The sequence below is a fragment of the Cibotium barometz genome, chromosome 8 (assembly GCF_041138505.1).
Source record: "Cibotium barometz isolate CiBa-2024 chromosome 8, ASM4113850v1, whole genome shotgun sequence".
Lineage (NCBI taxonomy): Eukaryota > Viridiplantae > Streptophyta > Polypodiopsida > Cyatheales > Cibotiaceae > Cibotium > Cibotium barometz.
Genome location: NC_141053.1, coordinates 13,932,643 through 13,940,142, shown reverse-complemented (window position 1 = coordinate 13,940,142; position 7,500 = coordinate 13,932,643).

The following is a 7,500-nucleotide window of genomic DNA, read 5'->3' as shown; positions in this document are numbered from 1 at the left end:
CACAAACAAGGTGGTCTTTTTTCGCTTTGAGCGAATCAGTTTTGATTATCAACTTTCCTTGATCTAGTTATCAGAATCTTTGTTCCACATCAACCAGCTTAAGAGTACAATTACTCTACTTTTCATATGGATAGGACTTTCTAAGTCTCGACCGACCAACTCAGTTAAAGGTAACTTTTTCTCACCTCAATTTAATTAAGTCTAAATTCCCATTGACATTTGGATCCTCGATCCTTTCAAGGATTCCGAATTCCTTTCCCAGAGAATCTAAGAATAAGTCAGTCACAATTATTTACGTTCATCCAACTACGCATGTTTTTGGTCTTTTATGGGAAATCCTTTTCCCGTTCAGAATGTACCCAAGATTCTATTTTTCAAGAATCTAGATGTATACCAAAAGTCAAATATGTTCGTGATTCCTCTTTCTGATTAAAATTTATCCATGTTTTCTCGATATACCCCTATGAATATTTTCACATTCTTTTCTCTATTTTTCCAAAATAAAATATCATGGAAATCCCTTTTTTAGCATAAATACTTATACACACCAACTAATCCATTTTTTATATCTAAATGAATTATACACCAACTAATCCATTTTTTATATCTAAATGAATTATATTCATAATTTTTTCATAATTCTCGTAAATTGAATGAATCTAGAAAATTTGTGCATAGCCTTCTTTATTTTTCTAGCAAATGAATAATGCTCAAAACTCCACTTTTAGCATAAAATCTATTATGTATAAATTAATTCTCTAATGATATAAATTTTTCCATAACTTTTCCACATTTTCTATGAAATGATAATACTCAAAATTTTACTTTTAATATAAAAATTATTTATGCATAAATTTTATTTTCTAATGATAAAGATTTTACCATAACTTTCTCATATTTTCTATGAAATGAGAATGCTAAAAATTTCACTTTTAGCATAAAAATTAATTATGCATAGAATTCTTTTTTTTAATGAGAAAAATTTTACCATAGTTTCCCTGCATTTTCTATGAAATGAGAATGCTTAAAATTACACTTTTAGAATAAATTTACTATGCATAAACCTTCATTTTCTGATAATATAATTTTGCCATAACTTCCCCACATTTTCTAAGAATTGAGAATGTTCAAAATTACACTTTTAACATAAAAATTAGTTTATGCATAAACCTAAGTTTAAAAATAAACATTAATTCATCATAAATCAAGAAAAGCATGGTTTTAAGAGGAAATCTATAAAATAAAATGTTTCCCAAGCATGAGGGAGGTTAGGAAGAAGATTAACATCAAAAAGAGAGCATAAACATCATTGTTTAGGCTTACCCTTGGTTTGCTTGATTCTTTACCTTGCAAAAATTGTGTAGCCCTCAAGGAAAAGGCTTGGCCACCAAGGGAAAAGGATAATCTTTAAGAGAAGAAGGGGTTTACTGAAGCACCAAAGCTTCACAATGGAAAGGCAAGGTAGAGGGATAATAGAATTACACTAAATTGAAAATTACACTAGCATAAATTACTCTAAGATGAAAATACAAAGAAACGGGGGTCTATTTATAGATGAGGGAGGCCACCAACCAAGTCCAACTAGAATCTAGAGGCTTCTAGCTCAGTTTGATCCAATTTGGACAAGTTTTGGACTAGTTAAGTCCACTTTTATGATCTAGTTTAAAAGAGATGAGAGAAGAGATAAAATATCTCAATTTTTTGATTAAAAAATTGAGAGAAATGATGAGATTCTAGGTGCCACCTTCATGAGCTCCACTCACCCTCCTGAGATATCAAAATTCTATTTTTTTACAAATAAATCTCCATTTGTTTTTACTATTAAGTGCATGTACTAGTCAACTCTTCATCTTATGTGAGAATTTACTCATTTTTGGTGGATTTTCTTTTATTCTTGCATTTTTCTTATTCCAACACTTGGATTAATCCTTAAAAATGGGAACCCTTATTCTAAGGTGTCTAATGTACATATTCAATTAACTTCTAATACATATTAGAAAACTCTTTTTAAACTTCTGTTTCAAGGGAATTCATCTTAAATAAAAGGAATAACTTTATATCCAAAAATATATCAAAACTGTATTATCTCTCTCTAGAATATTTTCTCTCTCTAGGCCAAAAACAATGTTTTCTTGCATTCTAAAATAGGGGATGATTACAGGGGACTGAGAGGCGAACTTATGCATCTTTTTGGGGCTAAGGAGGAACCTTACATCCATTCTGAAGGGGGGGGATGATTACAAGAGACTGAAGGTGTAATAAAGTAGGAACTTTATTCAATAGGGTTAATAATGGGACAAGTCCATGTATAAAAGAGGGGACTTGGACCATGGTTGTAACTTTTGATGATCATTTTTAGAAATGGAAACTTATGTTTCTTGGAGCTCATGGCTTCTCTCTTGGCTTGTGGAAGGCTATTTCCATTCTCTTGATGAGAGACTAAACACACTTAGGCATCATGTTTACATGGTGATTACTCATAATTTTCAAGGGACACAAGCGGCGGGTAACCATGACACCCTCATGCAAATGCTTGTACAACGGTTGGAGACCTTAGACTCCAAGCTTGATTCTCATTTTGAAACATTATCCTCACGGATTTTATGGTGACTATGAGCAAAGAAAAGGCAAGGGCATCTTGAATGAGGATTCCATGAAGGCCGTACAAGAGGATCCATTGGGAGCATCCACTCGGGGATTCATGGCGGATGCACGGAGACCTCTTGTCAAGGATATGTTTCCTCCTTCTTTTCATTCGGGTTTGTCTCACCCTAATGCATCAAAGGGTCCTACCTCTTCTAGGGCAATGCATTCAAGGGAAGAGGATGAGGCGTTTGTGAATGATGAGGAGATTGCACTCGATTGGAATCAAATGTCCTTTGCCCAAAGACAAAGGGATGCTCACGAGAAGTGGATGGGATTGTCGAATATCATCAAGAGGGATTACAAAGACTTTGCACAATTTATGGAGTCATACTCAAAGATGCAAAGATTCAAGCCCTCTACCCAACATGATAACCCATCCCACATATCTTCCAAGGATGTCAAAGACAAAATCTCACTATCAAAGTTCAAAGGTAAACGGGTCATCTCCGCAAGAGTTGGAGGAGTGGGCTACCAAGCTTGACACCTATTTTCAACTTTACCCAAAAAGTGAGCGTGATATGGTACAATTTTCTTCCTTACATCTTGAAGATTATGCTCATCAATGGTGGAGGCACTTGGTCAAACAAGGGAACACGCCATCAACTTGGGAAGGATTGAAGCGGGAGATGAACTTGGCCTTCAATCATTTCACCCTTAGTGCTTGACCGATACCATGAAGAATGGTATGAGCTTTGTCAAAAGGGGATGATGGTGAGAGATTACATCAAGAGATTTTTGAAGCTTTCAATGTACGTGGAAGGCTTGAGTGAAGACATGAAGCTATGAGGTTAGCCGAACTCTATGAGCCAAAGTACAAGAGGTCTCAGCCCATGACCTTCACCAAAGACACACTCAAACCAACCACTACTTCTTACAATTTTGGGAAAGGTCCTACCTCTACATTACCATCCTCTGATCCAAGAACTCCTACATCATTTGGGGGTGGACAGCCAAAGAATGGGATACATCAATTTGATGCCAAAAAGAGTAGTGACTTCATGAAGAAGAAGCCCTTTCAACCCTTCAAGAAGACTCAAAGAATGGATGATCCAAAGATTGAGGAGTTGAGAAGCAAAGGGCTATGTTTCAAGTGCAAAGAGAGGTGGTCACCCGGGCATGTGTGCAAATCAAAGAAGATTGTGGCCACTATGATCCTCATGGATGAGGAAGAGAACAAGGATGACTCTCATGACATTGAAGAATGGGAGGATTGCAATGAAGAAGCACATGAGGAGTCACTTGAAGACCATTCTTTCATCACGGAGGATGGTGAGTTTCCGTTTGATCCGGGAGGTGGAGTTAAGGAAAGCCTTGTGGATGGAGACATGCCTACCAATGCAGAAATTTCAGCTTGCATATGCTCTATCTCACAAGAGTTGTTGGCGGGTTGCAAGAACCCAAGCACACTAAGGTTGGTGGGGACCATCAATGGGAGGGTTGCACATATTCTTGTGGATTCCGGGAGCACTCATAGCTTCATCAACTCTAAATCCATCAACTCTCTCAAACTCAACACAAAGAAGACACCTACAACGTTCCAAGTGCAAGTGGCAAAAAGGGAAAGTGAGAAGACTAGCTTGGTTTGCCCTTCTACAAAAGTGGTTTTATCCTCTTCATACACTTGGGAAGGTGATTTGGTGGTTTTGGATATGGGTCCCATCGACATTATCATGGGGTGTGATTGGTTGGCTTCACTTGGTGACATTCACATGAACCTTCAACAAGGTTTCATGAGCTTTCTACATCATGGGCAACAAGTGGTACTTGCTGCAAATGCACCTAAGAAGCTCTCTTTGATCACTCCAAGGCGACTCAAGAAAGAGATTAAGGCTTTTGGCACTATCTATGTGTTACATGTTACCCAAGAGGGGATGGAAGGCAGTGGACAGCACATAGATGAGGAAATGGCAACTCTTCTTAAGGAGTATGAAGATATTTTGCAAGTGCCAAAGAGTCTACCACCTAAGAGGGAGATTGACCATGCCATAGTACTTGAACCAAATGCAAAGGTCGTCAACAAGCCTCCTTACCATTTGTCTAAGGTAGAAAGAGAGGAAGTGGCTAAGCAAGTGCAAGATTTGCTTGCTATGGGTCTTATTCAACCTTCACAATCTCCATTTGCATCTCCCGTTCTCTTGGTGAAGAAGAAGGATGGATCCTTTCGCATGTGCATTGATTATCGTGACTTGAACAAGGTCACAATCAAGAATAGGTATCCCATACCTCGCATTGATGATCTTCTTGATGAGCTCAAAGGGGCAAAGTTCTTCACCAAGATTGATTTGAGATCGGGATATCATCAAATAAGGATGAAGGAAGGTGATGAAGAGAAGACAGCATTTAGGACGGAAAGGGGATTGTTTCACTTCATGGTGATGCCCTTTGGTCTTACAAATGCTCCGGCCACTTTTCAAGCATTGATGAATCGGATATTGGCTTCCCTTCTTTTCAAGTTTATGCTAGTATTCTTCGATGACATCTTGATCTATAGCAAGAGCAAAGGGGAACATCTATGTCATGTGAAGCAAGTGTTTGAAGTGTTGAGGAAGCACAAGCTTTATGCAAAGGAGAGCAAATGCACATTCATGGTCAATGAAGTGGAATATCTTGGACACTTGGTGGGTGAGAATGGCATAAGGGCTGATCCTAAGAAAGTGGCATGTGTCAAAGAGTGGCCAACACCAAGCAATACAACTCAATTGAGAGGATTTTTGGGATTATCTTCTCTCTATAGAAGATTCATGCAACATTATGCATCCATTGCGGCACCTCTTACCGACTTGCTCAAGAGGGAGGCTTTCTTTTGGGATTCCATTACCAACAAGAGCTTCAATGAGCTCAAGGAGTTGCTCACTTCAGCCCCTATACTTGTATGTCCGGATTTTGCAAAGACATTTTATGTGAGGGCGGATGCAAGTGGTAGAGGAATTGGGACAGTTTTGTATCAAGAGCATGGAGTCATTGCATTTGAAAGCAGAAAGCTTACCGAAAAGGAGATGGGGCTTCATGTTTATGAGCAAGAGATGCTAGCCATACTTCATGCCATCAAGAAGTGGCATCACTATCTTTATGGTGCTCATTTCAAGGTGAGAAGTGATCATAGGGTGCTGAAATTTTTCCTCTCCCAACCAAATCTTTCTCCAAAGCAAAAGAGATGGCTGGCCACACTTCAAGGATATGATTTTGAGATATCCTACACACCCGGGAAGGACAATGTAGTGGCGGATGCATTGTCTAGAATGTGGGCATGCGCTACAACTTCAATCATGGAGGTATATAGTGAATGGATCAAGGGGATTCAAGAGGAATACCTCATCAATGAAGGTGCTGCCCATATTTATACCAAATTACAGCAAGGTGATGGTGGAGAGTTTCCTCATTACAAGCTTCACAATGGTCTCTTGTGGTACAAGGATAAGGTGTATTTGGTTCCTACCTCATTCTACATACCAAAGGTGCTTCATGAGATGCATTCTTCACCACTTTCGGGCCATCTTGGTGTACTCAAAACCTATGATAAAGTGAGCAAGAGTTTTTATTGGAAAGGTATATGGGGAGATGTGAAGAAGTTTGTGATGGAATGTGCTTCTTGTCAAAAGAATAAGGATAGCCATCAACTCCCAAGTGGTTTACTTCATCCATTACCTATTCCGGATGGTAAATGGACTCACATTTCTATGGACTTCATCACGGGTCTACAAAAGAATAAGGATAGCCATCAACTCCCAAGTGGTTTACTTCATCCATTACCTATTCCGGATGGTAAATGGACTCACATTTCTATGGACTTCATCACGGGTCTACCAAAGACAAAGCATGGATGGGATCAAATATTTGTGGTGATTGATAGGCTTACAAAATCAGCCCATTTCATTGCTTCAAAGACCACTTATGGAGCATCTCATATTGCCAAGCAATTTTTGGAACATGTATTCAAGATACATGGCTTGCCACTCAACATAGTTTGTGATCGAGATACCAAGTTCATGGGGACTTTTTGGAGGTCATTATATGAGAGCTTGGGTACTCAAATCACTCCATCTACGGCCTATCACCCTCAAACGGATGGGCAAACGGAGTGCACAAACAAATGGCTTGAGGTGTACTTGAGGCACTATTGTCATGACATGCAAACATCTTGGGATGAGTGGCTTTATCTTGCTGAATTTTGCCATAATTCAAGCAAGCATTTGAGTATTGGCATGTCACCATTTGAGGCTCTCTATGGATATCAAGTACATGTGCCATCGATAGCCTTCCATGAAGACAAAGTGGTCAATCCATTGGCAAAAGAAGAGTTGGAAAGAATGAGACGACTTCTTCAACTTTGCAAGGACAATATGAAGAAGGCTCAAGATGTCATGAAGGCTAATGCGGATGTTCATAGAAGGAATGTGGAGTTTCAAGAGGGTGATTATGTGCTATTGAAGCTTCCCAAGAGTCGGCATAACACTCTCAAAGGTGTAACTTTTCATAACATTGAAAAGTGGCCGGAGCATTTGTAAGACCAAAGGGCATCACCATGAAGTGAAACAATCCCCTTTCCGTCCTAAATGCTGTCTTCTCTTCATCACCTTCCTTCATCCTTATTTGATGATATCCCGATCTCAAATCAATCTTGGTGAAGAACTTTGCCCCTTTGAGCTCATCAAGAAGATCATCAATGCGAGGTATGGGATACCTATTCTTGATTGTGACCTTGTTCAAGTCACGATAATCAATGCACATGCGAAAGGATCCATCCTTCTTCTTCACCAAGAGAACGGGAGATGCAAATGGAGATTGTGAAGGTTGAATAAGACCCATAGCAAGCAAATCTTGCACTTGCTTAGCCACTTCCTCTCTTTCTACCTT